This window comes from Natrix helvetica (assembly GCF_964273705.1).
Source record: "Natrix helvetica genome assembly, chromosome: 7".
In the NCBI taxonomy this organism is placed as follows: Eukaryota; Metazoa; Chordata; class Lepidosauria; order Squamata; family Natricidae; genus Natrix; species Natrix helvetica.
The window spans coordinates 77,746,469-77,764,231 of record NC_138558.1 but is presented as its reverse complement, the minus strand read 5'-3'; the positions used below and the strand labels follow the sequence as shown (position 1 = coordinate 77,764,231).

The window sequence follows — 17,763 nt, the reverse complement described above, 5'->3', positions numbered from 1 at the left end:
ATATGTCTAGAGGGAAGAAAGCTTTGGGATAAAAAGCATGTAGGATTGAAGGAGATAAAAGTTTCAAAAGGCAAAATTGACTGTCTACCAACCTGTGAAAAATTAGAGCAAAAGGGACCATAAATAACAGCCTTTATTAGATAGAAGAGAAATAAAGTAAGTAATAGTTTGTACTGAATATTTACGGGTACCAATGTCATTTTGTTCTGTTCTGTTTTGTTTTTGTTTAAAAGAGAAAGAAATGAAATTGAGTGCAGATGGGTATCCCACAGCAAGCTGCGATGGAGGGCCGTGAGAGATTAAAGCTTGCAGTAGCTGAATAGCTGAGAAAAATCTCAAAAGGGAAAGTTGATTGCTTCCCCTCCAACTGTTCGCATTGATTGAAAAACCCCTAATTTAGACTTCTGTTTGTTCTGTGCCTTAAACTATCAGCATTCTCCTTTAGAACTGGAGGAAAACCCTGAAACAACGCAGGGATAAGAAGTCATTGCTGGCCAACTATTGTTCTTAATCCTCACAAAATGCTGAAGAAATTAAATTTATTCTTTATTGCTCCAAAGTGTTACCTAGGTCACTGGCGATGGGAAAACTGAACTGGAAGTTGAGTGCACCAATCTTTGCTTTGTGTCGAAATGCTTAACCTTAGACACCACAAGGCACCTTAAGGGTGCTGTGGGAATGAGGCTCAGCATATTAACACCGGGAGTTTTATTCTCCTGGATTTATAATGGGATGTGCTGTCACTAGACGAAAATGCCATGTTTACACTTCACGATTAAATGATCATTTAATTAACACCTAAAGGCTTGGGGTGGGTGTTTTTTTTCCACAGACTTTGGGGCCTAGGACTTTTCAATCCTTTTCTGCTTTTATTGATTCTAGGGAAGGATTTACTTTTTTCAGTACAAATTCTTCTAAGAAGCATCACTTATAATTTTTGTTAAGCTACCCTTTGAGTCAAGAATTGTGCTTAAAATAACATCACTGCCGGGGGGACAACTAGATCTTGTACTGTCGCACTTCACCAAACAGAATGAAAGAAAAATAGGCCCAAATCCATGTCTACTTTTACAGATTCATTCAAAACTGTCAAAAAACAAAAGATGGGCTTTGTGCTTAAGGCAGACATCACAGAAAAAAGCACAAATTGACAGAATTCGTGTTTATGGTAGAAAAGTTCTTTGGAGCTTCTGGAGAAGGATGCAGATCTCTTGCTCCAATTTGGGCTCTTAAAAGGTTTTTTTTTTTAATACAATGTTTTCCGTAAAATGGCATGGACCTCATTGTATTGTTGCTACGTGTTGAATTTCTTGCCTATAGCAGGGGCACTTCCAGTCAGTATCCCGTGCACAGCAGAGGGGACTAACGAGAAAGTATTGGCACCCATAACACCAGGTGTGTCACAGACTCACCGAGAGTAGGACACAACTGAATGAATAACATAATCATCTCACTTTCCTCATAAACAATCAAATCATTATATCGGTTCCTTTATCATGTGTACTGCGGGTTACAATAGACTTTCAGTCTACTTAGGCCATGTATTTCAAACAAATAGTTTTCTGAGCAGATGTTCATCATATCCTCATTCTTCATTCTTAAAACTCCTCCACATACGTGTTTTCCCCCCAGTACAGTATCATTATTTTAGAGCTGTGGTGGCACAGTGGTTAGAGTGCAGCATTGCAGGCTAATTCTGCGGGCTGCCAGCAGCTCGATTCTCACCGACTCAAGGTTGACTCAGCCTTCCCTCCTTCCGAGGTGGGTAAAATGAGGACCCAGATTGTTGGGGGATAATAGGCTGGCTCTGTAAACCGCTTAGAGGGGGCTGTAAAAGCACTGTGAAGCGGGATATAAGTCTAAGTGCTATTGCTGTTGCTATTTACAAGGACTTCTCAGGCAGGTATTACTAACAACTTATTGTCTACCATTAAGGCTTTTTATACAACACTTTTCTTAAGATAGGGAATGGTATAGACCTCATTGTGTTTTTGCTCCATGTTGAATTCCTTGCGTATAGCAGGGGCAGTTCCAGTCAATTTGGGCACATTTTCACCACTATGACGCTCATAAAATGGGTTTGATCACAGTCCATGATCTACCTATTAGCACGGTTATAATTAAACTCTTTTCTTTTGATCCTGTTGAATTATAAACTTTCCTTCTGCATCTAAGAATGCTTTGTGGTCTCAACATGCCTACAGGGATTTTGAAGGTCCCTGCTTTCTTGCATTGGCTCTACAAAAACAAAACCTGATTGATATTGTGGTTGTGTATTTTGTTTCCCTAATGGCTAATGTCCCTTCATTCCAGACATTGCAACTGGGAATCTGAGCTCTTATTCCTCCGTAGTTCTATTTAGACAGTGGCATGCGAAAAGCAGGACTTTAGTAAGTGCCTTATTATTATTATCATCATCATCACAATTCTTAACACCTATAAGAACGCTGAAATTACAGAGGTCCCTGCTCCTCTGAAAAGTACCTATTAGTTTTAATATACTTCATGTCAGCAAGGTAGTGTAAAAAACTCCAGGGGCCATTGTCAAAGATATTTCTGAAATAGAGTTGCTACGATTGTTCCATTACTGAAGTGAGATTTGAATAAATGAAATGTTACCCAAGAGATAAAATTGCTCTCTGTTGTTAGGGCCTTGCGTATGCATTATAAGGCTGTGTGCTGGGGAGGGAAATCAACTTGCTGTTCTTTCAGCACCCAATACTAAATTTGTAAACAAACAAACAAACTAGGCGTTTCCTCTGCTACAGTTGACTCTTCTGTTATGTCTTTACCGTTTAATGTCTTTGGAATTCCTGCCCTCTCAGTCCATTTTCCAGCATTACACGAAGGGCAAAGGGCTCGGCTCGTTTTGTGCCTCTGTAATTGTTTCAGATAAAAACAGGTTTGTGTATGTAAAGGTTGACCTCATTTCAAATGACCAAATAACCTGGTTTATTGCTGTGTAATCAGATATTTATGAGTTTTCCCTCCGTTTATAATGGTTTTGTATTGCCTTTATCCTCATGCCCATATAATCTCAAGGCTAATATAGTTAACACTCTTGTTTAATTCAGCCTTATAAAATATGAGCAAAAGCTGAAATTTGGGATTCCATGGTAAGGATTGTAGGATGTCACTATTTCTCCATCCTTACTGCATCTGTCAGTAGCCATCCAGTGGCCCTATTTAGGAGGATCTCTTCTCTGAAGTGACTTGGTGGCTCAGTGGCTAAGAGCTTGTCGGTCAGAAAGTTCGGCAGTTCAAATCCCTAGCACCGCATAATGGAGTGAGCTCCCGTTACTCGTCCCAGCTTCTGCCAACCTAGCAGTTCGAAAGCACATAAAAAATGCAAGTAGAAAGATAGGAACCACCTTTGGTGGGAAGGGAACAGCATTCTGTGCGCCTTCGGCATTGAGTCATGCCGGCCACATGACCACGAAGACGTCTTTGGACAGCGCTGGTTCTTCAGCTTTGAAATGGAGATGAGCACTGCCCCTAGAGTCAGGAATGACTAGCACATATGTGCGAGGGGAACCTTTACCTTTACTTCTCCGATGGTCCCCAGGGAATTGTTGTGTGACGAGAACTACTCATGCTCTCTGGCAGATAGCATATTGCTCAGATTTTTTTATCTGACTGGACAGGTCAAGGTGAGCTGCCTGGGGCAGGCGATTTCCTGAGCTTATCTGGACTGAGGTTGAGTCTGTGACTCCTGAGCAAGGGTCTGCAAGCTGTGAATTCATTAATCAAGGAATTAATAAATGAGCTGAATAAATTCATTCAATTTATAAGACCCAGGGGTCTCCTGGATTCTTAAGGCTGGTTTCCATGGTTTCCTTGGGTCTTGAAGGAGATTGTGGTAACTCCCCCCTCAAGAGGCCATCACTACGCCCACCCCTTGATGGATACAACTACCCAACCTTGTCGTGTGTCTCCAACTTTTCTTTTTTGACGAAGGTGGTTGCAACGTGGCTGGACTGAGGGAGGCAGAAGGAAGAGCCATCAATTGGACCTCAGCCATATAAAGGATATTTTGGTTCACAGAAGGATAGGAAGGGGCCTGGTGGAATGAGGTACCACCTTAGTTTTCGTAAAAGTAAAAGGAAAGGGGAGAATATTTTTAGTCTTAACATTTGCAGAAGTTTATTTTAAAAAATGATGTTCTGTACCAGTGGTGAAATTCAATTTTTTTACTACTGGTTCTGTGGGCGTGGCTTGGTGGGCGTGGTGTGGCTTGGTGGGTGTGGCTTGGTGGGCGTGGCAGGGGAAGGATACTGCAAAATCTCCAATCCCACCCCACTCTGGGGCCAGCCCTACTCCCCTGTCATGGTCAGATCACTCATGTCTCCGGCTGGACTTCCCTGGCGCTACCCCCCACCGCGAGGAGGCGGAGCCAGACTGTCCAAGCTGGTACCGCCCCAAGCACCTGATGGAACCGGATAGGTTCCAGACGGAGCTTGGGCCACTACCTGTAGCCCTGACCCGCGCTCGGTCGGAGGACCTAGTGGCCGCCTGCAATAGGGCGGCGGCTGGGGCCTTAGACCGGGTTGCGCCTTTGCGACCTCTCCTACGGCAGCGACCCACCCGAGCTCCTTGGTATACCGAGGAGTTGAGGGTGATGAAGCGCCATAGGAGACGTCTAGAGAGCAGGTGGAGGTCCTCACGCTCCGAATCTGATCGAACACAGGTAAGAGCCTATTTACGGACCTACCTTGTGGCATTGAGAGCGGCCAAACGTAGACACTGTGCCGCTCTTATTGCATCCGCTGATAACCGCCCTGCCGCCCTGTTTAGGGTGACCCGCTCCCTCTTATCGCAGAGGACGCGGGGGGCACCCTTGCAGGGCAGAGCAGAGGAGTTTGGGGAATATCTGCAGGACAAAGTCGCTCAGATCCGGAGCGGATGGGCCCCCTCCAGTGGACCAGACGAGCCGTCAACAGTGAGTCTTGTGAGACCATTCTGGGAGGAGTTTGACTCTGTTGCCCTCGAGGATTTGGACAGGTTGCGTGGACGGCTGCGACCCACCACATGTTCAATGGACCCGTGTCCCTCCTGGCTGGTACTGGCAACCTGGGAGGTGACACGAGGCTGGCTTCTGGGCCTGGTGAACGCCTCATTGGGCGAGGGATCCTTATCAACTGCCTTGAAAGAGGCGGTGGTGAGGCCCTTACTTAAGAGGCCTTCACTTGACCCAACGGAGCTAGCTAATTATCATCCAGTCTCCAACCTTCCCTTTCTAGCGAAGGTTGTTGAGAATGTGGTGGCACAGCAATTTCCGCGACACCTTGACAAATCCGAATATCTAGACCCACGCCAGTCCGGCTTCCGACCCGGGCACAGCACAGAGACAGCCTTGGTCGCGTTGGTTGATGATCTCTGGAGGGCCAGAGATAGAGGTTGTTCCTCTATCCTGGTCCTATTAGACCTCTCAGCGGCTTTTGATACCATCGACCATGGTATCCTATTGCGCCGGCTGGAGGGGATGGGAGTCAGAGGCACCGTTTTGCGGTGGTTCGGCTCCTACCTTTCCGACCGGACGCAATGTGTGTTGACAGGGGGGCAGAGGTCGACCGTGAGGCCACTCACTTGTGGGGTGCCACAGGGGTCGGTCCTCTCGCCTCTCCTGTTCAACGCATATGTGAAGCCACTGGGGGAGATCATCCGTGGTTTGGGGGTTGAGTACCATCTGTACGCTGATGATACCCAGCTGTACATTTCAACCCCAAACCACCCCAACGAGGCTGTCGAAGTGATGTCCCGATGTTTGGAAGCCGTCGGGGTCTGGATGGGGGACAACAGACTCAAACTCAACCCCTCCAAGACTGAGTGGCTGTGGCTACCGGCACCTCGGTTCAGCCAGCTGACTCCATCGCTGGCCATAGGGGGCGAACAATTGCCCCCTGTGGAATGGGCGCGCAATTTGGGCATCCTCCTAGATGCCCGGCTGTCAATGGACGACCATGTGGCAGCCGTGGCAAGGGGGGCGTTCCACCAGGTTCACCTGGTGCGCCAATTGCGCCCCCTACTGGACCGGGATGCCCTACGCACGGTCACTCATGCACTGGTGACGTCTCGCCTGGACTACTGCAATGCTCTCTACATGGGGCTTCCCTTGGGACGCGCCTGAAGACTGCAGCTAGTCCAGAACGCAGCCGCGCGGGCTGTCATGGGGAGTACTAGGTACTCCCACGTAACACCTCTCCTGCGCGAGCTGCACTGGCTGCCTGTGGTTTTTCGGGTGCGTTTCAAGGTTTTGATTACCATCTTTAAAGCGCTCCATGGCACAGGACCTAGCTACTTGCGGGATCGCATCCTCCCACACACATCCCTACGGCCAATTCGCTCTCACAGGGAGGGACTTCTCCTGGTGCCGTCCACTAGGCAATGCCAACGGGCGGCGCCAAGGAGTAGGGCCTTCTCTGTGATGGGCCCAACCCTCTGGAATGACCTCCCCCCCGACATTAGAACCACCACCGACTTCCACTCCTTCCGACAAAAATTGAAGACTCACCTGTTCCGATTAGCTGGCCTGGCACAATCATAACTGTTACCTCCTGGCAGACATATTTTTTAACTGGTTTTTTAGGGGAATTGCTTTTAAATTTAATTTATGAGATATTTTTAGGGGTTTTTAAAACTATATTTATATACTTTACTCAGCTGTACAGTTCTTTTTAACCTTCTTTTTAACCTCCTCCATATCTATCTACCTATTTAACAATTTTAACTGTTCAACTATTTAATTATTTATATGATGTATTTCTTGTATGGACTGTACACCGCCCCGAGTCCCTTTTGGGAGAGGGGGCGGTCTATAAGCGCAAATAAAAGTAAAGTAAAGCAAAGTAAAGTAAAGCCAGAGGTGGCATTTGCCACACAAAATTTCCACTACCGGTTCTCCAGAACCTGTTGGTTTTCAGCCCTGATCTGTACCCATTGCAGTTCAGGTTTCAGATCTGGAGATGGCTTTGGTCATGCTGGTTGGTGACATTTGGCAGAATCGGGAAGATTCTGCTCCTCGGTCTCTCAGTATCTGTTGATACCATTGATTGATGTATTCTTCTGGACTCACTTAAGGTTTTAGGATTGGGAGGCACCAGGCCAGGCTGGCTCTACTCCTCCTGCTGTAGTCAGCTTCCCTTGGTATTGATGGGGGAACGTTCATATCCGAATTGCCCCTAAACTTTGTGGAGCGCCTTAGAGTTTGATCTTCTCATCCCACCTATTTAACCCCATCGGAGAACTCATTGCGTGGCAGTATGCAGATGACGCCCAATACATGAATCCTCCCACCCACCCACCCACCCACCCCAAACCCAGAAACTGATGGGTGCCTGATAGCACCACAATCCTCGTGCAGACCGCCTGTTAACATCTAAAGAAGTAAAGAAATACACCTGTCTATCATTTTAGCTTTAGTCCCCAGGTTCTGTTGCTTTGCTTATTGTTTGGTTTTGGGATTGGATTCAAGCTATTTAATTTAGTTTCAGATCAGTGATCTATTTGGAAAACGGAACGGATTCGGTGTTTGTAGCAAAAGGTTTCAATTGGGGAAAAGGTAAATGTTCCCCTCGCACATATGTACTAGTCATTCCCGACTCTAGGGGGCGGTGCTCATCTCTGTTTCTAAGCCGAAGAGCCAGCGCTGTCCGAAGACGTCTCCGTGGTCATGTGGCCGGCAGGACTCAATGGCGAAGGTGTACGGAACCCTGTTCCCTTCCCACCAAAGGTGGTTCCTATTTTTCTACTTGCACTTTTTACGTGCTTTCGAACTGCGAGGTTGGCAGAAGCTGGGACAAATCACAGGAGATCACTTCGTTACGTGGCGCTAGGGATTCAAACTGCTGAACTGCCAATCTTTCTGATCGACAAGCTCAGCCTCTTAGCCACTGAGCCACCACGTCCCCTTTTCATTTAGGGAAAGAGTAACTAATTTGGTTCAATCTGAATTGTGAGTCTAAAAACCCACCTGGGGATTTATTGATAAAGTTGCTTTTGAAGATTTGCATATCTATATTAGCTTAAAAGCTTTTTGAGGGTGAAAGATTATTTTATTTTAAAAGTATATCTGGAAATGTGATGTTCATGTTAGCTATACTTTCTGCATAATGTGTAAGCAAAGTGGAGTAAATCATTAAAGCTGACAATTTCTTGAAAACTGCAAACAAGAAATAAAAATTACAACATTTGTTCCCTTCTTTCACTATGTTAACGTACCATTAATTACTATTTTTGAAATGCAGGCTGTCACAATATTTACATTTTGTCAGGGATGTAAGTGGTTGTTTTGTTAAGTGGGGCTAGATTATATTAAAAAAAACTGGGTTTAAATCTTTGGCGTATGAAACCAGACGCCTTCCATAAATTGGCCACAGAAGACAGAGATGAAAAGAATTTTGCTGTGGGCAAACTTTTAGAAACAAAGAGTATAAAATATTCAACTTTTGAAAACTATTGATAATAAACTCTTAAGGGGAAAAATCAGTTTGCATATAAAATAAATACTAAGTGATAATTCACACATCCGTAGCTTGCTTTCCCCAAGTAAATCTGGAGAGATTATAAAATGAGTTGGATAATATGTAAATGCATTTTACTCATGCCTGCATTCTCTTAAGAACCCATGACTAATGGAATGTAAATTTTGTACAAAATACTTTTCCTGAATGAATTGGCCGTGAGAACTTGCTAATTACATCTGTTTTCCTTTTGACAGTTGCCATTTTTTTACTCATAACTTTGATTCTTAAACTGACTCGATCTTGAGTCAAGTATTCAGTCAGGATGGGGTTAGTTCCTTTTATTGATCCATACAGTGGACTTTTGATCCACTTTTGATCCACTTTTCATTGAACCATATTGTAAACTTTTATTTTGTTCTTAATTTTGTATTGTATTTTTGCTTTGTTGTTGGGGTACCGTGGAAAGTGAATATACCTTTAATTATAAAATCAATGAATATAGTAACACAGAATTAGCCAAACTTGTAGAAGAGGGACTGGTTTAAGACATGACTTTTTAAAAACAAGTTGAGAAGTGTATAAAGTATTTTGGAGTGAAAGAATTTCTCTTGCTTGTTTAAAAACTTTTCTGTGGAGAGACATTTCTACTAAAACAATTTAATTTAAAAGTCCAAGTTCCTATTTAAACAAATCAAACTACACCCAAAGAATACCAGACAACTGAAAAATAACATTCCAACAAATGTTCAAGCATAACTTTAATTCTTATCTAAAGAGACCATTGCATGGCTAAACATGAAACTAACTTTCATAGTGCTTAGAGCGTTATACTCTTGGCTTAATTTCGATCACGCTGCTTTCCAAAAGTTTAAATAAACTTGATATTGATCAACTTCTGATAAAAGTCCTTTAATATTGGAAATAACACCTTATTTCATTAAGGGTGGAATTGCAGAGAGGGAAACGTGACCAACACTCTTAAAATGAAATAAATATATAAATAACTATTTACTCTAATGTTTTATGCATAATTGATAGTGTGAAATAAAGATGAGTTGGTGTATTTGAACCCTGGGGAGTCTCTTAATACTGAGGGCAAAGATAGGAAAGATGAAATAATGACTTGGGAGGGTTGACTATTTGCAATTTCTGGTCCAGAGAGAATCAGGCTAATGGCAGCCAGCCAAACTATTATATCCAGGACAAAAAAGAAAAGATTGAGCTTCATGCCATTATTGCTTTTTTCCACAATAGAGAAAAAGAGCCGGGGGGGGGGGGCGAGAGAAGGGTTGCCATTTACAGCAACTTCCAGTTAATGAGCTTTTCCGTTGTCCGAGTTCATCAATTCACATTTCAGAGAGAGAGAGAGAGAGAGAATCTTTCACCATTTAGAGTTACCCAAAATTCCCCTTTGTAGAATCCCTTCATCTTCTGGGAGAGTTCCCTTCCCAAGCGCCACAAACAGCCAGGAATGAGATTATTGGCCAGAGGTGATCATGAAGGAGTTATTTGAAGAAAAGATTATTTTTTTAAAATTATACATTTTATTATAAATAAAACATTGCTAAATAACTGGCGGGTGAATTATTTTGTTCTCGGGTCTTCCAACTAGATTTACTGTAAGCACAGAGAATGAAAGAATTTAGAACTCCTCAATTCTGAAATCATTTTGAAATTCTCCCTAAAGTGTTAAGAGTGTTGATATAATACATGTCCTAACTGATGCTCAGGTAAGATCTCCCTCCCTCTGTCTCTATCTCTGTCTTTCTTTCTTTCTTTCTTTCTTTCTTTCTTTCTTTCTTTCTTTCTTTCTTTCTTTCTTTCTTTCTTTCTTTCTTTCTTTTTCTCTCTTCCTCAGTCCCTCCCTCTCTCTCTTTCTCTCTCTCCCCCTCCCCCTCCCTCTTTCTCTCTCTCTCTGTTTCTCCCTTCCACCCTCTGTCTCTCTGTCTCCCTCTCTCCTCTCTGTGTCTCTCTCTGTGTCTGTCTTATACAATACAATACAATACAATACAATACAATACAATACAATAGTAGAGTTGGAAGGGACCTTGGAGGTCCTCTAGTCCAACCCCCTGCCTAGGCAGGAAACCCTATACCGTTTCAGACAAATAGCTATCCAACATCTTCTTAAAGACTTCCAGTGTTGGGGCATTCACAACTTCTGGAGGCAAGCTGTTCCACTGATTAATTGTTCTAACTGTCAGGAAATTTCTCCTCAGTTCTAAGTTGCTTCTCTCCTTGATTAGTTTCCACCCATTGCTTCTTGTCCTACCCTCAGGTGCCTTGGAGAATAGTTTGACTCCCTCTTCTTTGTGGCAACCCCTGAGATATTGGAACAATGCTATCATGTCTCCCCTAGTCCTTCTTTCTCTTAAGCTAAACATACCCAGTTCCTGCAACCGTCCTTCGTATGATTTAGCCTCCTGTCCCCTAATCCTCTTTGTTGCTCTTCTCTGCACTCTTTCTAGAGTCTCCACATCTTTTTTACATCGTGGTGACCAGAACTGAATGCAGTATTCCAAGTGTGGCCTTACCAAGGCTTTATAAAGTGGTATTAACACTTCACGTGATCTTGATTCTCTTTCTCTTTCTTTCTCCCCCCTTCCCTCTCTCTCTCCCCCTCTCCCTCATTCGTTCTCTCTCTCTGTTTCTCTCTCCCTCTCCCTTTGTCTCTTTCCCTCCCTCCCTCTCCCACTTTCTCTTTCGTTCTCTCTCTGTTTCTCTCTCCCTCTCTTTTTCTCCCTCCCCCTCTCTCTGTGTCTCTAGTCTCTGTGTCTCTCTGTGGTCTCTCTTTCTCCCTCCCTCCCTCCGTTCTCCCTCTCTGTTTCTCTCTCTCCCCTCTCTCTCCCTCCCTCCCTCCCTCCCTCCCTCCCTCTCTGTTTCTCTCTCTCTCTCCCTTCCTCTTTCTCTTTCTCTCTCTCTCAACTAGCCCAACTACTAACCCGAGTTACTAATATTCAAATATATTTTACAAATAGTATATTCCCTTATGAATAATCCTCAAGTAAGGAAGGTATTCACCCTTGAATAATTCTAATGGGCTTATAATATGAATTGTCTTCTTCACAGGCAAAGGAAAATACCAACATGATCATCACCAATCATAAACGGTAGAAACTTTGGAATCAAGATTTTGGACTTATTAAATCAATTCTTTCCTTTGGCCACAGGGAATAATTCAAATTGATGTTTGGATTATTTTTAAAGGTGCTTCTTACCAAGGAGATGGTGTTTGTTTGTTTCTGGCCTGAGGGATTATCCTTGTTCTGATGACAACTGCAATATAAGCATGCGTGATAAGGGTGTATTTTGGGATTGATAAGAATTTAGAAGCAGTTCAGTAACTGTTTTGAGATCTCCTTCAGGCTTCCCTGTGTATAATCCAATTTTTGAAATGCATTTTCTAGTTTATTGCTTATAAGGTACCTGAAATTTTAAAGCAGTACGAGATCCATCCTTACAGGTATACAGAATCACGGGTTTCTGAGACCTATCCGTGTATCCAAGTAATAACCCTGCTTCATAAATGAATGAAATCAGAAGCTTAAATCTAAGGGGAGGCTCCATTTTGAGGTCGTTTACTATTTCAATCAATTTAGAGTTTGAACCTAAAAAAAGAACATTTGCTTGAATCTAAATGGTCATACAGTATAATACAAGGATAGTAAGACTTGCAATAAATGAGACCCATGAAGACATTTTTATTAAATTCTTCTCATTTCGAGGGTAAATTAAATCAAGTATAACAGTGGAGATGGATACTATTTTCACAATAACTGATCCAAGGCAAATTAGAGTCAATGTGAAGACTTGGTGATGAGTTTGTTCAGCTTTTCAAGACTTGGTTGAGTCTAATAGCGTCCTGGAAGGGTTATCTTTGCTTTTTTATTGCTTTCTTATTAAAACAAATTAAGATTACTCTTAACGTGGAACTGTAGGAGTTCTGAAGGACCTGAAGTGTTTGCCCCATTTTCTTCTCTAATGCTAAGTAATTGCTGTGGAGCCTGCGGCTGTGTGAGGGTGCCTGATGAAACCAATCAGGCTGTTTCTTGTGATACAGTATTAGGGGATACAATATAAATCTGACTAAAAACGATACACAGCAATGCAGGAAAGGAATATTTGCAGCTTTCCAGGAGCCACAGAACAGCCAAAAACACGACAATGAAGCGAAAACCTGCAGTTCAACAAAGTTTGCATTGCAACTTTATGCGTATTTGCACAAAAATAACCACATTTATCGTGCTCTTCAGATATGTTTAGGGCTGCTTCCTAACTTCATACTTGTTTGTTCATACAGAGAGACTAGAAAAGGTGCTAGATTATTAATGTTAGGCTTCCTAGGCTTCCTGGGACAGTAAAAATCACACTCTTAGTCCCAAAAACCCTCTTTTTATTTCAACAGCTATGAATTATGTTCATTCACAGCCCGTAATGAGTCCCAAATAGTTTGTAAAGAGTCTGACAGAAGTCTGCCAAAGTCCTTCAGGATAATCCACCTTTATCTCCCTTGTATTGCTGCCAGAGACCTAATTGGCAATTATCTTGGCAAGGCCAAAGGGAGCACAGAGTCAAAACGGAGCTTCAGAATTTAAACCGACCAGAATGAACCAAGTTGCTTCCTGCAAAGGCTCAAGTCCGTTTGCTCCTCCTTTATGTCTTATGGGAGGGGCCAATCATTTCCAAGCCTTACTTCCGAGTCGCCCCCTTTGTCTTAACTGTTCTTGCCTTCTGGCAGCTCTGCACATGCACACATTGGGAACAGGCTCCCCCTGTTCCTCTGCCTGATGTCAGATTCTGGAGGCTCCGGAGGCAGCACGTAACTCCCAGATGACCCTGGCCCCCCTCTCTGCCTCCAACACAGAGTCCGCGTCCGAGCCTTCCCTAAACTCCAGGACTGGCCCATCTTCCTCCTCAACCTCCTTCTGTCCGACTCTGCTCCCAGCTCCGCAGGCCGCCGGCAGACCATAACAATTAAAGGACATGTTAGAACTGTTGGTTTACCACATACATTTACATTACCTGTTATTTTCCAGCCATGTTTCAATAATACTGTGAATTCAATCTATGCAATGGTAGGAATGACTTCCGGTAATTTGTCCTACTTACCCCACCCTTTTTCATAGTTCATTTTTAACCCAGAACATAAAAGAGTCCGAATTTAATTATTTTTGGTATGCATTTATTATATACACTGTGCGTTCTTACCTAGTGTTTCAGAGGTTTTCTCCAGCCGCTTGTATCAATGTTGATGAATGCTTCAGAGAGAAAGATCCAGGGGGATTGGTCCCACAATTCCTGAGAAATGGTGCAGTCTTTTCACTTTGATTTTGCAATTGCTTCAGTATTAAAGTTGTGGTGGCAGGCGGTTGGCGCATTACTTTCTGTTGGCCTCATTGACTGTATGAAAGGGACAATCGATCTGTTCTCCATGTTGTTGTTGGAAGACACTAAGCCAACCATAGATGGATACTTCTGGGTACAAGCTAAGTTTCTCTTTCATAAACCATTTCCCAAGGCACTTTTCCAGTTTTGCCAGGTGGACTATTATTTTGGGTGCCTGCTTTCCAAGCCGATAGCAGCTCATCGTCTGAGAATGGAGGTCTCCATTTATCTCTGCAGCAAGGAGATTCCAAAGGTCTTGAACATTCATGGGGGACAGAAATGGATCCGTGGCAAACTTCAAATTAAGAAAAGTCAAGTTTGATTTAATACAGAAGAAGGAAAAATGCTGCCACAAACAAGAGCTTTAAAAGTGATTTAGGATGCATGCGCAGATGGCATGAATGATATTTGTCGTTGTTAGATGTATTCAACTTCTCATTTCATTTAGAAGGGAATTTTGAAGACATTTCGCTTCTCATCCAAGAAGCTTCTTCAGCTCTGACTGGAGAATTAAATTGCAAGGAATATAAATCCTTCGATTCCCCACCATCCAGTCAGAGCTGAAGAAGCTTCTTGGATGAGAAGTGAGATCCCTTCAAAGAGAAACAAAACAGTCCAGATGCTTTCAAAAAAGCACCTTTGGAACAACCATGGCTTGGATGAGAATCTCCATAGACATTCGCTCCCCAAAATATTATGAGAAATTATGTTCTAGATACTTGTCCCCAGGTCTCCACCCAGAATTCAGCTTGGTTGGTAATCTTTGTTCTCAAATTGGCAAATTATGTTCTCTCTGACTGCAGTTACAAAGTTACGTGCTAATTTTGGAGTCTTTAAAAATATTAAGAGTTTCTGAATATCTTAGAAAACAGTACTGTGGAAACAAGACTCTTGAAAACTTGCAGTGATCGTTCTTCTTGATGTCCTTGAGATGCTGAGGCAGTTCAGCATTTAGCCCGATGATTCTTTGACCTTTCAGGTTTCATTTGACGGGTTTGTGGATTTAGGCTACATGGTTTGATTTTCTGCACTTAGTTTCCCTATTAACATTGATGTCTTAGCAGAGAGGCTCATTGAGACGAGAAACCAAGTTTTGCTTGATATTGATATTAATTTTGTTTTTATGCATCCAAAAACGTTTTTGTACCCCATGTGCTCATGTTGGGGCAGTGCATAACAATAAAAACTACATAATGTATAATTAACAAAACTCCCTGGGAAGTTTTAATGGTTATGCCCTTGCTTCTCAAATTCCGTCCCTTAGCAATTATTGACTTCTAAGTGATGGTTTATTGTTCATTTACAGAAAAAAAAACCCAGCTTTCATAAACCACAGCTTAGTCATTTGGATATCCAACCCTGTCTGATATGTTGCAAAACAAATACTTGTTTTTTTATCATTGTGTCTACCGCGTAGAAAAATAAAAGAAATCTAAGCAAATATTAGAAAAACCTTTTCTGTAATTTTTCCTTTTTATTGAAAAATATAGAGAATCTAAGGGGATAATTAATGTCAGAGGGAACTTCTAATGAAGCTATTGGTTATGATAGAAAATTATAAACAATAGTAAAATAAATGCTAAAAGGGACGCGGTGGCTCAGTGGCTAAGACGCTAAGCTTGTCGATCAGAAATGTTGACAGTTCAACTGTTTGAATCCCTAGCACTGCATAACACAGGGAGCTCCTGTCACTTGCCCCAGCTTCTGCCAACCTAGCAGTTCGAAAGCACATAAAAATGCATGTAGAAAAATAGGAACCACCTTTGGTGGGAAGGTAACAGCGTTCCCGTGCTCCTTTGGCATTGAGTCATGCCGGCCACATGACCACGGAGACGTCTTTGGACAGCACTGGCTCTTCAGCTTTGAAACGGAGATGAGCATCGCCCCCTAGAGTCAGGAACGACTAGCACAGATGTGCGAGGGGAATCTTTACCTTTAAAATAAATGCTATATCGAGTTTGCCTTAAGTTTCATCTTAGCTTTCTTTTCAATTTCTTATTTATGGTATATGTGTATGTGTGTGTGTGTGTGTGTGTGTGTGTGTGTTGGGGCAGTGCGATGGCTCAGCAGCTTATTAGCTGGAAAGCTGATAGCCCAGGTTTGAGACCAGAGCGCTGGAGACAGGATGAGCTCCCGTTCCTTGCTCCAGCTCATCTGACACCTTTCAAATTCCTCTGTAAAGTCAAAGAATTGTACTGATTAAGGGTTGTGACCTGTTTGCATTTGCATCAGACATGTGGGCAGAGTCAAGGAATCTTCATCAGCCAATAAATTGTATTGTCAGCCAATCGTTGTATCAGTTTGTTACACTGTGTAAACACAAATCCCCCTTCAGCGTTTAAGAATGTTGTCCTTCAGCAAACCACTGAATTAATACCAGATATGTTACCGATACAAATAAATAGTCATTGAACATATTAGTGTCAGTGTCTTTTCTGATGTTTTGTCGATTTAGTACCTTATTGATTTGTTTTTTTATTTAATTTTGTAGATTTAGTATCCTATTATGATTTATGTTGTTTGCTTCTTTATTATCCTGTGACTATCACTGACTTTGTCTCTTATGATGACTGTATTTTATCATTATGATCATGATTGATCACTTGTTGCTTGTATGTACACTGCCAGCTTTTTCACTGGAGACAAATTCCTTGTGTGTCTAATCACGCTTGGCCAATAAAGCATTTGATTCTGCAGTGAAGACGCCTGTACCATTTTTAAGATCCAAGTCTACTCATTAAGTCTTTTGCGGTTACATTTTCCTTCCCTGGGAATAAGGTTCTCTGCTGTTATGTATATGTATTCTGGTCCATAGAATTCCCGAAATCCTGAATCATCTGCACAGTATTTATGTTTTCCAGAATCGATGATATATTCACTTTGGCACTTGGAAGGTTTTTGAGGCCCAAGTGGGCAACCATTTGGCTTCTCTGACCTTGGGCTTCCTGGGAAGGAAGATACACTCCTGTCACAGCGTCACACCTCACAATCCATCCTGCTGTTCTGCCCTCCTTCCAACAATGGTAACAAGAAGGCTGTGTGGCCTCTTCCTTTATAATGTTTGGTTTGCAAATCATTGTCTTCCCATTCCAGTACGAAAATTCTTGGCAGCGACTGTTTTGGTCTCTTGATAAGGTCCCTGTTTCTTTCCTATCTTTGACTGCCTATTTCATCTTCCGTTTTCGTGGGCTCAGTTCCTGGAGACAGGTGCATTGTATTACACCTATTCAGTTAATTTCCTCTCGTACCAACAAACTGCTTTCCCCAGTTGCAATGGATGGCTGTGAAGGTTGGACCATAAGGAAGGCTGAGCGCCAAAGAATGGAGGCCTTTGAACTCTGATGGCTGGAGAAGACTCCTGCATTGAGTCCCTTGAACTGCAAGGCCATCCAACCGGTCAGTCCTAGAGGAGATCAACCCTGGCTGCTCTTTAGAAGGCCAGATCCTGAAGAGGAAACTCAAAGACTTTGGCCACCTGATGAGAAGGAAGAAGGACTCCCTGGAGAAGAGCCTCATGCTGGGAACGATGGAGGGCAAAAGAAGAGGAAGGGGACGGCAGAGAAGGAGGTGGCTGGATGGGGTCACAGAGGAAGCAGTCGGCGTGAGCTTCAATGGACTCCGGAGGATGGTAGAGGACAGGAAGACCTGGAGGAACGTGGTCCATGGAGTCGCGATGGGTCGGACACGATTTCGCGACTATCAACAACAATAAATCAGCTAAATACTTTTTGAGAGAAGGAGTCATGATGGGTCAGACATGACTTCACAACTAACAACAACACCTCCATTCTAAACTGAGGAGTCCAGAGCCTTTTGGTTCTTCAAGAGCAGCTAAAGGCCCATCTGTTAAGTTTTCTCCAAACACCCAATTTACCTTGTCTGAATTCATACAGTTCACAATTCAGCCTCAAGCAGG

At 42.9% G+C, this 17,763-nt stretch overlaps 1 protein-coding gene across 4 annotated transcripts in view; it reads left to right on the top strand.

Moving 5' to 3' along the window:
• The window catches only part of SLIT2 (slit guidance ligand 2), a 214,549-nt gene that overhangs the window by 37,367 nt on the left and 159,419 nt on the right, over window positions 1-17,763 (top strand). The window lies entirely within an intron of this gene.